This window comes from Peromyscus leucopus, chromosome 15 (assembly GCF_004664715.2).
Source record: "Peromyscus leucopus breed LL Stock chromosome 15, UCI_PerLeu_2.1, whole genome shotgun sequence".
In the NCBI taxonomy this organism is placed as follows: Eukaryota; Metazoa; Chordata; class Mammalia; order Rodentia; family Cricetidae; genus Peromyscus; species Peromyscus leucopus.
This window is the reverse complement of record NC_051076.1, coordinates 706264-720765: the sequence shown is the minus strand read 5'-3', so window position 1 is coordinate 720765 and position 14502 is coordinate 706264. Positions and strand designations below refer to the sequence as shown.

The 14502-nt window shown below is 39.7% G+C and overlaps 2 protein-coding genes across 6 annotated transcripts in view; one reads left to right on the top strand and one right to left on the bottom strand.

Annotated features, from left to right (window-relative positions):
* The window catches only part of Slf1 (SMC5-SMC6 complex localization factor 1), a 69591-nt gene extending 63316 nt beyond the window's left edge, over window positions 1-6275 (bottom strand). The window contains 1 exon segment of the mRNA XM_028891576.2: window positions 6205-6275. The gene's annotated coding sequence lies outside the window, so the exon portion shown is untranslated.
* Window positions 6276-6424: 149 nt separating this feature from the next.
* Window positions 6425-14502, top strand: part of Kiaa0825 (KIAA0825 ortholog) — a 432213-nt gene continuing 424135 nt past the window's right edge. For all 5 annotated transcript variants that reach the window (XM_037211082.1, XM_028891593.2, XM_037211084.1 and 2 more), the window contains exon 1: window positions 6425-6506. The gene's annotated coding sequence lies outside the window, so the exon portion shown is untranslated. The remainder of the gene's footprint in view (window positions 6507-14502) is intronic.

Sequence of the window (14502 nt, the reverse complement as noted above, 5' to 3'; positions counted from 1 at the left end):
TGTCCACAGTAAAAGGGTCTTTTTACTGTGCATTTTAAAAACTATTTTCAAGGTTAATATGGTTAGCTCTTCAATGACAATACCAATAATGCAGACTAGCAATGCAGACAACTATACAAAGACTATGCTGCACTGCAAGTAAAGATACTGTTGGATCCCAAGACATCTACATGCACCCAGTAAAGACAGACTCGTATTACACAGCAGATGCCTACAACCAGGGAGAAAGTTTCTTTCACTCACTCAAAAGAATTAAGAAAACTCTTTAACAATTTTCATTTAGAAAATGATATGTCTCTTGAGAAATAACTAAAATTCAATGTAGCTATATAAAGTCTTGATTTTAATCAGTGTTTTTATAGATCTCAAAAGTCAGTTATGAGAAGACATGACTTTAAACATAGTATATATTTCCAAAATTATATTTTTATTTATGTATTGAAGAGTTTTCAAAACTAGTTAGCAGGTTATTTCAAGAAATGTTATGAAAAGGAGCGGGATCAGAGTAGTTCTTAAAACTTACAGTCTTACTTATGGAATATACGCTGCATTAAAAACTGTTAATGACTAACTGGAGTAGGGGCGGGTGAAGCTTTGGAGCAGAGCACCTGATTATCTTGAAGAGGACACTGGGATCAATCCCCAAGCCCTCCTGCCCCCAATAATCAAAACAAAGTTACAAAAACTGCTGTAACGCTATCACCAATAAGTTGGCTTTAAATATTGCATTATGCTTTATGAAAATTACATGGTATATAAAAATAAAAGAAAAACATCCATCCCACTGTTCTTTTCATATCAGTAATTGGTACTTTAAGTTCTGAAGTAACATTTTCATACATTTTATTTTGAAGTATAAATTGTTAAATTATTTGAACTTATTAGAATAAATATATATATAAAATGCAGTTTCCATCTTAAACCTACCTTTGTAATATACATTTTAATGGCAGTAATCACCTCCATATATTTAGCAGCATTTTCTGCTAAAACAATGTCTCATAAGATGAAAATAGGACCAACTGTAGTATACAACAGCAGAAAGCACAAAAGCATTTTTAAAGCAATTTCCTTACTTCGAAAATGCTTACTAAGAAACTGACACTATTCATATAAAAAGAGGAAAAGGAAGAAATCCAAGTGATAAAACAGAATATCCTGATTCAAACAGCATGAGCACATACATGTCTAAAAACAAATCAGAATGCAAGATATTTATTCACAAGTTTATCAGAAAAACAGGAGATACGCTAGTTAACTTTCACAGAGCTGTAAATCATGGACATGCACACAGCTAGCAGTTTTAAGAATGCCAAGACTAGTCTAATTGCCTTCTGTAATTATGTGACCAACAACCTAAAGCAAAGGCAACGTTTTTGAACATCATACTGTATGAAACAAAAAGGTCTACATGACATCCAATATATATGACTACACAGGACAATTGATATATACATAAACATGGCAATACAGACAAGGATGTATTTTATACATAAGTAGTAGTTTGATGGTTCTTCCATACCCTGGAAGTTTAAGAGAAAGTAAACAGCCTGATGTGCCAATGAGTTAAAAGAGAACACTATAGAAATGTCCTTAAAGCATATCAATAAGCCAGGTAACTTAGACTAAAGTTAAAGTTTATGTAGGTAATTATGTTCTGAAGTACGGAAGACTGAAATCTTCCAGTACCAGAAAGAACAAACATTCCATAACACAGTTAATACTAGTTGCATTTCTAGAAAATGTTTCTATCTTCCCAGCTGAGGTGGGGGTAAGGGAGTAGGACATATGAACCTTTAAGCACCACACTGATGACATCTTCACATAAATGAGAAAAAGAGACCATTTATTTTTATTATTTGTTTATCTTTATAATAAAAAATTACACCAGTAAATTCCTAGTTATAAAAAAACTCTTTTGTAGTAATATTTTAAAAACTTTATAGTAGTAATTCTTTAAAATGTACTCACCCTGAACCATGTAAAACATAAATCTCAGAAGACAGTGTCTGTGAACAGGCTGCCCTTTATACAGAGCAAGCAACTGTCACTGTGGCGTGGACTGTCTTAAAATATCTCTCACCAAGGCTTACCCTTGATGCCTGAAATTCTTTGACAGTTGGTGTCAGCCAGAAGCACCAGGAAACCTACATTTCTCATTACTGTGATGGTGTAATATTTTATGCTAAGTTTTTTAATAGAACCTTTCAATTCTTTACAATATGCCAGTGCTAGTGTACACCTTTAATCCCAGCACTAGGGAGGCAGAGACAGGTGGATCTCTGATTTAAGCCAGCCTGGTTGGACTACACTGTGAGTTCCAGGCCAGCAAGAGCTACATTGAGACCCTGTCTCAAAAACAAGGAAGCAAAAGTGAAAATCAAGGCAGGAATACAGGTAACAAAACAAAGGTATGCAGCTGAGACAGGACAATGACTACAAGTCAGAGGTCAGCATGGACATACAGAGTGTGACCTTATGGGACAGGAAAGTGGGGTAGGAGGGAGTGACAAAAGGCAGGATGAACAGCTGGCTACACATTACTGCAGAAAAGAGAAGACAGGATGCGTAACCAAGTCCTTGGAGGGAAGTAAGGGTTTTCTTCCCTATTCTGCATTATAATGTTTCATAACCAGCTATATATGTGTGTGTAAAAACTAAATTTTTACTTCTAAAATAATCTTTACCAATTTTCATTTTTTAATGTCAACCAACATTTTGAGTATAGAAAATTTCAAAAGTACATAGCGATTAAACTTATCTCTAATTTCTTCACCTTATAAAACTAATGTATTAGTTTAATGTGCATATGAAAAACAAGTACATATAATAAAATTTGGGAATGTACTTCCCTATTTTTTGATTATGTTTCCATGTAGTATTCTTGTTGATAAATATAATAAAACACATTTTGAAAATTAGCACTCTCTTCATTTTCATTGTAACAGGAAACTATTTTGATTTGAAGCCTTCTTTTACTAGAGAACATTTGAAAAATCCTTTCTTCCAAAAAGCATATACATAAGTCTCCTGTACAGTTGACTTTACTGCTTTGAATTCAAAACTTGAAAGATCTGAGAAATTGAAACTGAAAATTAAAATGAAACCTAATATGGTCAAAGCATTAGATTTCCTCCTGCTTACAAAGTTGCAAAGCATACACTCATGTCTTAGTACTCATCCCGTGTGAGTGAAATTCTGTAAGCTCTGAATGCTTTAATTTCAAGTGGAGTGCAGGAACCCTCACCCTTCTGGGCCCAGGAAAACACAGACCCTTGGTCGAATGGGACTCGGCAAGCCTTGGGAATTTGTTTTAAAAGATGTTGTTATGTTAGTGGCAAGGAGATGGCTCAGCAAGCAGGTAAAGGCACCCACCACCAACCCTCGAGACCTGAGTTTAATCCCAAGACTCACATGGAAGAACATGTATACACATTCACACACAAAATAAGTATGGAAAAAAGTTGTCTTACTTCCTGCCCCATCTTTCAATGATATGATATATTATTAATTATTTAACAGAGGTCTGGAGGGATTGGGGATGTAGCTTAATGCTACAGTGTTCTAAGTAGCATGTGTAAGACCCTAGGTTCAATCTACAAGCAACACACAACTAAAAAAAAGACAGAAAATAGAAACAGAAAACCAGAAGTCTCTAGTGATAGATGTGAGAAATGTTCTTGTCTCTTTGAAGAGGAGCAATTATTAATTCCTTTAATGGGAAATCTGGCAACAGAGAACTAATAAAAAGTGAATGTGGTGAGAGAGAAAAAAATAAGAGACTGAAGGAAAATGTGGAGATATACCATCTATCCAACACTGTACAAAATGTAAGCTGGGCTAAACCTTTCAATTTAGGGTGAAAAGAATTCTTATGAAGCAAACTGTACAAAGAAAGTTTTCTGTATGAAAAGTATGAGTTTAAAATTGGTTAATTAAAATGTTTGATTTAATTCTTATTAAGGGCCTACTGTGGTCTATACACTTCATATATTTTCCACTATATTTACCTGCATACAGATGAGAATACAGATACTAGACTAAGGAAGGGGTATAACTTGGTAATACAGTATATACTACGCCATATATACATATATATATACACACACATATATTTATATATATATAAATAAACTAGATAAGGAAGGGAGATAACTTGGCAATACAATATAGTATATACTTAGCAGGAAATAAGCACCGAGTCAATCCCTAGCACCAGGGGCAGAGGAAAAAATCAAAAAGACAAAAAACAAAACAAAACAAAAAACCTACTTTAGGGAGTCACATTTTTGTAAAAATAGTGAAACCAAGATTCAAAGATAAGTGTGTTCTGTGAAAAGGCTATACCCTTTCCACAATTCCAACCAGGCTTAAATTTCAGGTTTAATCTACTTTTCATAAACACATTACAATTCTACAAAGCAATTAATATTCCACCAGTACAACAGGAAAGCATGAAAAAGAATCTACTACATGGGCAAGACATTTAGAGCAACAAACGCAAAGATTTAAACAGTTATTCATTGTTTTTGGAAAAATACCAATGTCTAAGATACACATTTCTAGCAATATTCTAAAGAGTACTGTTATTTTTCTTTCAGCAAAACAGATTCCATCATTTTTCTCAAGACAGACTTGGAATCAATTATTTCAATTTTTCAAACGGATTTTCTTATCAAAAATAGCATTATATTTTCAATTTCAAAATAATTTCGCTGTAATCAATTAAAATAACAACAGGTGATGTTCTACTATAGCTTTTTGTTCTTTGGAAAGGTTCTTCAGTTTCTTTAGGTTTTTATTATTTTGACCTTATGGAGAACTGACTTTATTCTTGACATGTTTTTTAAACGGTGGAAAGAAAAGACTTGTAGAACAATGTAGAAAAGATACATAATAAAAATACTATCTAATTAGTAAGGTTATACTATTAGTTTCCTTAAAAAAATCAAAGAGGCATCCATGGAGAATGTGAATGCATGGAATGAACTCTTAAGTACTCTTAATTTTGATTATGAAAAGGAATTACAATTGACCACTACTTCACACATTAACATAATCTAAGCTTTCTGCTTTACAAAAGCAAAAATATTCTAAACCATAACTGACCATCACCTAAGTCAATAAAGCAAGAGAAAAATCTAGATTTAGAAAGCAGGTTTAATAGGTTAGTTGCTTATTAAAGACTGTCTTACAGTAAAATAGATCTAAACATCTGAGTGTTTTTAAACACCCCAGTACGTGAAAACAAATTATTGTTAACTTACAAAAAATCAAATTTCCTGCCACACCAATCTACAACCAAATGATCAGCCATGCTCTTAACACCTAGAATAAATGACAAACATTCCATTCACAGGGACAGCTTGAAAACCACCTTAAGACCCGGATCCTGACAGGGTAACAAGTCCGTAAGATGTGGTGTCTGTTACAGGTATACTGTGAATCCAGTTCATTCCCAATGTCTCAACAAAAATTTTTCCTCTGTAGAGGACAGTCATTTGTCATAAAAGAGCTTGGGGACTTTACAATCAAGTTCCAGCTACCACAGGTCCCAAATCCTGATTTGGAGTATAAGGCAAATCAGTGTTTGTCAACATTTAGTCAGACCTTGGAAGTGGAATAAGTTTCTGGATAATCCCTTAGGTCTCTTACTGGTGCTCAGGCAGCAGACAATCCCCAGGAGCACAGCCCTCCCTTTGGGAAAGACGTTCACGCGTTTCTACTCAAAGCCTAAGCGAGCCGCAGAGATTAAACACTCATTTTCCTGGCGGTGTGGGAAACACCGCTCTACTAGGGAGAGAGACGGTCCCGACTTTCCTCCCAACGGAAGGCAGGCCCCGGGCCTCCCCGCCACCTCCACCGCGGCTCGGGGCGGGAAGCGGCCCGGACCCGGGAGGGGGGAGGCAGCCTAGCCGGTTCTATGGAAACCGGGGACGCGGGCGGCCTAGCGCCCGGCCCGACGGCAGCGGCGGCCGGCCGAGCGCACGCCGCGGGGCAGGCCCCGGGCCACACGACCGGGCGGGGCGGGGCGGGGCGGGCCGCGGTCCGGGCCCCGGCCGCCAGCGCGGGCGACCGTGCAGGAAGCAAGGCTGTGGGGAGCGCGAGCCCCGGGCGCCGCCGCGGCCCGGCGAGGACGGCGGGAACGTCACCGGCGCGGCCGGGGACGCGGGGAATGGCGTCTTCCGGGCTGAGGCGCTTTACCTTCCCGGCCGACCGGAGGGTCTGGGCTGATTTCTTCGGGCGGCGGCGGCGGCGGCGGGGCCGGGGGCGGCGGGAGGGGGGACGGCGGCGGCGGCGGCGCTCACGGCTCCACTAATCTTGCTACTAGGAAATAATTTCCCGCCGCGCGCTCGGCGGCCCCGGAAGCGGTTCCACCACTTCCGGGTGGTTGTCAGTGACGCTCTGGAGTGGTCGCCAGGGCGGCGTGAGCTGCGGGCCGATTGCTTCTGGCTGGCCAGCCCGTCAGGCCCTTGCGGGACCCGCGCCGCCGCCCGTGGAGGCTGGTGAGTGACTTTCCCCTCTCGTCTCTTAGGCCTGGTGTTTCCGGCCAGCCGGCTACCTGCAAGCGTGTTGTTAGGACCGAGAAGTGAGCAGGCAAGCATTGTACCAGTAAGTCCCCAGTCATTCCCGCGAAGCCCGACCCTCCCTGAGGCTGAAGAAGTCTCTGGGACCCTGCCTACTGTCTTCACTGGCATTTCCAACGTGGGAGTCAATCTTGGCTCCCTAAGTACTGTTCCTGGGCGGGGCTGAAGAAAACTGGGTTCCTACTGTCTCCTGTTTGCAGGATTTGGGCACCGTGGTTTCTTGAAAGTTACATTATGTTCCTCCTACTAAATACTGTTAAAATAGTTCAGGGGTGCACGGGGAGGGCACACAAGTAGCTGAAGAGGACATCTTTTACCTGCTTTCAGAATGGGGCATGGAAGTCACACCTGACTTACAATTAAACTCTTCTCCCTTGGTTTTAAGTGAAGAATGGTTTCTGTTTTTGTTATTGCTATGAACTAATGAGATGATATCCTGCATCAGCTTTAGATCCACGTGTTACATTTTGGAAACCATTGATCCAGAATTGGGTATACTTTCAGAATGCTCTGGCTTTACCCCAAACTCTCTCAACTATGAAGAGTTCAGGAGACCTTTGAATGGAGGTCTGAGTAACCCAGAGAAATTGCTTCTGACAAATGTGTAGTGTGAGGAAAGATGCTCATTTCTTCAGACACCCAAAAGGTGACTTGTAATGAATCTTAAGAGTATTATTCTTTTTGGACTAAGGCAGTTTCAGCTAAGTTTACTCATCGCCTTGTAATTCATTAATCACCTTTTGTAAGCATTGCAGCTCACATGGAAAGGGATCCTGGCAGTCTGGAGCCTAGGAATACCACCACAAAGTCATGAAAGAGTAGCAGCTTACAGCCCTCCCCCAGGGAAAGGTTTCCCCAATGTAACAACTCTGCCCCAGTAGGAGAGGGTTTCAGTTTCCCCTGGGGGAGCCCACAGAGGTTTCCTAGTGAGATCTGAGCTTGCTTTACCCAGCAGCACTGCACAATGGATGGCTTGACCACATGCATGGTTACCAGGTGTGTGGAAGGGCCTGCACTTGGGCTAGGAGGTATGCTTAGATCTAGCAGGGGGAGATCTTTTGCCCAGCCCCTTGGCATTGTTATAAAAAGCCCTTTTGAAGAGACAGAAGGGGCCAGTGGATTTTATCCAGGTCCTCCCCAAGCTATCCTGTGTTTCTGTCTGTCTCGTCTCCACTATCTTTTTATCCACAAATTCCTTATGCTTCTCTCCTCCTCATAAAAACCATGTAAAAGGTGGGCGCTGGCCTCCTACACCCATCAAAGTTGTTACTTACAGTTCTGCTCAGGTGCCCTGGAGTTTAACAGCTCTGTAACAACTCTCTTCCCTAGGGGAAGGTTTCCCCAGTGACAGTGTTACAGTCTTGCTCCTCTCTGCTCTGGCTCTAGGGAAAAGTTGTTGTTACTTCTCTGCTCAGTTCCATTCCTCCCCTCCCCGCGAAAGTGCCAGGGTGGGAAAAGGCGACAGTAAACTGAACGGCATAGGAGAGCTTCTTATGGGCGGAGTTTTTCCAGGGTGGAGATTTTCAGGGTGAGAATTGGTTAAATTTCAATCCCTGAGCTTGGACAAGCTCAGAGATTGGTTAATTTTTCTACTCAGGCATTGGTTGATTTTGTGCTCAGGGATTGGTTGGTTTTCCTGCTCAGGAATTGGTTGGTTTTGTGCTCAGTTGGTCAGGGACAGATTTGGCTCTTGTTTCATGGTCAAAGTGTGTTTCTTTCACTGGCACTTTTTAGCCTTTTGGCTCTAGTTTTAGGGCCATGGTGTGTTTCTTTCACTGACTGTGGTTCTAGGGGCAAAGTGTGTTTCTTTGGCTCTGGTTTCAGGGTCAGGATGTGTTTCTTTGGTTCTGGTTTCAGGGCTAAAGTGTGTTTCTTACACTGGCTCTGGTTTGAGCGTCAGGATGGGTTTCTTTGGCTGGCCTTTTTACCCTACATTATTTCCTCATTTCCCCTGCAAATCAGTCTATCCCAGAGAAGCTGAGAGATTACCATAAAGAACAAAGCAATATTGGGGCTAGAGCGATAGCACAGTGCTTACGAGGACATTCCAGAGGTGCCTAGTCCAATTCCAGCATTCATGCGGCAACTCACAATCAACGGTAACTGTAGTCACATGGGATCCAATGACTTCTTCAGATGTGCATCTGATATGCATGTGTACAAAACACCATATACATAAAGTGCACATATAAAAATATTTTTAAAAAGAAAAATGCAATGTATTCAATACAAAGATGCTGAAGCATTAGGCAGGTGCCCCCTTTGCCTTTTCAGAGTAAAGCAACCATATTTAAGAAAGCTTGTTGACCTTTCTAATCTCCTGTTTGATTAATCACTGAACTTTTATAATTTTCTGATTGCTACAAATATTATCATCTTATTGATTCTTTTATTTTTTTTACTCATATCTTAAAGTAAACAGTTTTAAGTTCTTTCAGGGAGATTTTATGTTATTTCCATATAGCAACTAGCTTTAGTCACTGTTCTTATTTGTGACTTATATTCATATGGCATTTCATGAATACTCATAGGTGTCTGCCTTCTGCCTTACAGCTTATATTCACTGTTTAATACTCACAAAAGAGAAATCCTGTCTCTGCATACATTTTATATATCCTCTAAGGTTGTAACTTAAACACAGAAAATTGTCATGACTGAGAGTTGAATCCGGTTTACCTGACTCTGGAATTTGACTGTTTTACTGTGTTTACCTGGCATGGTGGCATGTGCCTGAAATTCCAGTATTTGGGAGATTGGAGGAGGACAGGAGTTTAAGGTCCTAGGTCACTTCTTAGACCCTCAAGCCAAGTCTGAGCTTATCTGACCCTGTCTCAGAAACAAACCCAACCAAACAAAGAACAACAAAATAGGCTAGGAGATGGAAGAGTTCTTGCCGTTACTTTAGAATTCTGGAGTTTCGCTTCCAGCACCCACATCTGGTGGCTCACAATGGGTCTGTAACTCCAACTCCAGGTGATTCAGTGTTTTCTTCTGGACTCTGCTGGTACCTGCACATATTTGTGCATTCACATACACATAAAAGAGAAGAAGTCCTTCAAAAGAACTTAGTTAAAAAAAAAAATCATTCATTTAGGTCTTAGGTACAATAGTATGTAGTGAGTTCCAGGACAGGCTCCAAAGCTACATGAGAAACACTATCTTTATGAAGCCAAAAAGAAGGAGGAGGAGGAGGAGGAGGAGGAGAAGAAGAAGAAGGAGAAGGAGAAGTAGCCAATCAGTGTACATAACAAACCTTGGAGATAAGATTTAAAAGCCATGTTCATTGTCATAGGTAATTTTCACATGAATAAGATAAATACCTATCATTGGCCAATTTTATCATTTTAACCCAAAGGTAAATATATGTATTTTATGTAGATATAGTACTTGCAACAAAAGCAAGAGATGTAGAGATCAATAGCAATTTAGTGATTCTTAAGTCCTGAGTACCAGCTACCTCTAAAGGCAGCTATCAAACAACACATTGTACATATTTACATATAAGTGTCAACTCTTTATGGTTGCTTACCATCTCCTGTGCAATGTAGCCTTTAGTCCTCACAGTACTAGAATATTAGCCTTCTTTTACAGATGATAAAGCTGAGACAAGATCAGCTTTGTAAGCTGTGCTAGTTCACATACAGTTATTAAGTACCATACCTAGGATTTAAAGGCCATATTGCCACCTATTAGATTTTAACTCTGGCCTAGCCCTCATGTATATATGTTTTGCTAGGTACAGAGAATGGTCTATGATAGCTGTACTTTCATATTTGAATGAATAAGTTTATTAAGTATTTATCAACCGAAAGTAAAAACATAAATGGCAAGAGATAGGTATGTAGCAAAATATCATCAAACCAAGTACTTAAAACATCTAGGTGAAATCGACTATGAAAGCCCCGTTAAGGCAGTCAGCTATAGTTCCTGATCAAGAGAGTCCCAGGCAGAACAGAATGCCCCCACTTGTTGTGGAATATTAGTTTAAAATGTATTACATTTGTTTATGCTGTGGAATTTTTTTGTGTGTGTGTGTGGTTTTTTCAAGACAGGGTTTCTCTTTGTAGTTTTGGAGCCTGTCCTGGTTCTTGCTTTGTAGACCAGGCTGTCCTCAAACTCAGAGATCCACCTGGCTCTGCCTCCTGAGTGCTGGGATTAAAGAAGTGCACCACCACTGCCCGCCTGGAATATTTGTTTAATGATGCAGAGATGTGTTGCATTTGCTTAATTCTGTAAAGCTGTGTTACTTTGCCTGCCTAAAACACCTGATTGGTCCAATAAAGAGCTGAGTGGCCAATAGCTAGGCAGGAGAGGGATATGCAGGGCTGGCAGGCAGAGAGAATAAATAGGAGATGAAATCTAGGCTAGAAGAGAAGAAGGAGGAGTGAGAAAAGCAGAAGGAGAGGAAGATGCCAGGGACCAACCACCCAGCCACACAACCAGCCAGGGTGTGAGAAGGAAAGAAAGGTATATAGATTAGAGAAAGGTAAAAGCCCAGAGGCAAAGGATAGATGGGATAATTTAAGTTAAGAAAAGCTGGCTAGAAACAAGCCAAGCTAAGGCTGGGCATTCATAAGTAAGAATAAGTCTCTGTATATTTACTTGAGAGCTGGGTGGCAGGACCCCAAAGATTAAAAGAAGAAGAAGAAGAAGAAGAAGAAGAAGAAGGAGAAGAAGAAGAAGAAGAAGAAGAAGAAGAAGAAGAAGAGAAAGAAAAAAGAAAAAAATTTATACCCATTCCTTGAGTAAGACTTAGCAGCAGGTGGAGATACCATCAGCAGACTGGGTGCTCACAGCACTTAGTGGAAACCAACTGAAGATGCCAAAGCACTTAGCTGGAACTCCTGATTAGGTTTTCTCTCCAGGGATGAGCATTCCAGGCCTGGACTTCTGGCTTCTCGGCCCAGTGTCCATTTTATATCATGATAGAAACAACAGTAATATCTTTTGGAAACAGATTGCCTTCTAACTATTCTTAAAGGCACAGTGTTTATATGCATAGGCCAAGAGGAATATGGGTAACCCACTTTTCAATGACCTCAAGTAGCACATGACAGTTTACCAGTATTGTAGCACGAATTGTTAGAAGTCTTATTAATAAAAACAAACCCGGTGCCAGTTATTGGGGTGAATGCTGGAAGATCAGAGAAGCAGAACAAGCCATAGCCACCTCACCTTGCCAGTTCCTTAGCTGATCTTGTTTCCTCAGAAGCCTTTGAGTCCTCATCCAAATGGATCTCAGCTGAACTGTGCTGCTCAAAAGCCTAAAAGCTTAACCAGGCTCTACTTCCTGGTTTTCATGCCTTATATACCTTTCTGCTTTCTGCCATCACTTCCTGGGATTAAAGGTGTGAGTCACCATGCCTGGCTGTTTCCAGTGTGGCTTTGAACTCACAGAGATCCGGATTGATCTCTGCCTTCGAAATGCTAGGATTAAAGGTGTGTGTGCCATCATTTTCTGGTCTTTGTATCTAGTGGCTGTTCTGTTCTCTGACCCTAGATAAGTTTATTAGGGTACACAATATTTTGGGGAACACAATATCACCACACAATATAATATACATTATAGTATATAAAGGGAATTTCCTTCCTCTGGGGGTTATATTTCTCATTTATAAGAGACATTGGATTAGATAATCTAAATTCTTCTATTACTTGTGAATACTGACTTCTGTTAACTACCCAGTATTACCTGAGAGCAGTTTTGGTGCACTAGAAAACCTTGGTCTGTAGGGCCTTTATATGTACTGTGTCTTCCCCATGGAGCAACATGGAATCATGCTTTTGTAATGGAAGTACAAGACTCGAGTTTTGGGGATTTTGAATTTTAAATATCAGTTTTTTTTTTTAATTAAAAAGTTTCTACACAAGTAGTCAAGGGATCTTTGTGGACTTATGAAGTTATGCTTTCGTATATAAAATGGACCCACAGGACTGCTTCAAAAATCTTGTGAGTTGGTTTATGGAAAGGCTCAAACACTTCGCCTGACTCCCATTTGACATTAAACAAATATAGACTTTTATTCTCCCTCGATCTTGTAGAGATTTAAGATTAATGGAGGTTCTGGAGAGATTGCTTTTGTAGAGGATCAGGGCTTGGTTTCCAGCACCCTCATGGTGGCTCACAACCATTTGTAGCAATTCTGGGGGTTTCCACATCCTCTTCTGCGCTCTACAGGTACCAGGCATGCATGTGATATACATACAAACATTCAAGCAAAGCACTCCATACACATAAAATAAAAAAATAAAATCTTTAAAAGTATATTGATGGGAATAACTATGTATTATATATTAGACAAGGATGAAGAATCGCTTTACTTATACACTACTATGAAATAAAGTTATATATACAAATAGTTATTATAGAGACCACTTACAAACGTTGTAACAGTGGCATGCAGAATGAAGAATTTTGCTTGCAGCAGTACAGATGAAGAAATTCTTGATGAAGGAAGATAATGAGGAATGTGGGCCTAGTGAGGACTTTTGGAAAGGGACAGAAGGAAAAAGTGGAGAACACAGAACAGTCATTAAGTCACCTGAATGTGTAGGAGAGTGATGGCTAACAGAGCTACAGTAAAGGCAGAGTTTAAGCCAGGCTGTAGACACAGTGTGCACATGTTTAAAGATGTTAGGCTTTTCAGTGTGCGTTGATTTGTGTGTGTGACCAGAGTCTTCAGGGGGCTTGAATTGGCGCTTATTTTCTTCTGTTATTTTTCCTTTCCTCTTTGAAGTTTCATTTCTTACAGAAATCTTTGCATATACAAATAAGCCAAAAAGAAAGGCATAAAAGCCTGCTCATTAACCCCACTCAGAGATACCTACTTATCATGTCTCTCTATGTTGTTTCAGATTTATGTGTATGTGCTTTAAAAATAAAAGTAATATTATGCAATTTATTTTGTGACCTACTTTTTTTCTTATTCCATAAATCTTCCTATGTTAATAAATTTGTTACTATAAAATGAGTTTAGGACCTGTATAATATTCAGTTTTAGGAATGTGTTATCACTTTTATATAGACATCCTACTGTTAAATGATAGTATAATAAATGTTTTGAAGTGTAAAAATGTTTTGGATTTAAATCCCAACTATTAGGTTCTTTTGGCCTGTTTCCTTATTCAAAAATAGGGATAGCAATGATGTCTTCATAGTACCTTTGTGTAGAATAAATGAAATAACACACATGCAGAATTTAATGTGGTGGTTTGTACTGTAAACACATGGTCAAATTTCCCTAGAAGCAGATGTCAAGAGGGAGTATATGTGCAAGAGGCTTTTAGAGACACCAAGAACAAAAGAGAATAGGAAGAGGGCGTGGGTGAGGTGGTCTGAGACCTCAGGCTTCAGTGCAGGCTTGACAACATATTAAAAAAAAAAAAAAAGAGGAGAGTAGCAGTATCAAATTGTTACCCTGTTCTGAGAAATCTTCAGCAGAGGACCTGCGTGAAGCTGTGGGTTTGATTCCTGAAACCACATGAACCAGTTAGGGTAGTGTATACCATCTTCCCAGTAAAGGGAGACAGAGGGATCAAAGTTCAAGGTTATCCTTGGCTACACTATCTGAAATAAGTAAATAAATTAATTAACATTTTTAGAAAGTCTCTGTTAGGTGAATCCTCACACCAAAGTTATCTGTGAAAGGGATTTCATGTTGCCACCATAGTACTCTGTACAATGTTAGCTACTAGTGTAACCAGCTTTGGCTGTATGCTAGAATTTTTAACTCTTTGAATTTCAGCTCTTCAGTTTAATGCCACAGCCTCTCTCACAGAAAGTACAACCCCAATTCCCAGACACTGATGCTCAAGACATGTCTTCTTACACTAACTCCTATATTTTATAATAGTTTTGTTAGCTGTAAAGAACAGTTGAGGAATCAAAAGACATGTTCCAAAGAACATGCCATTT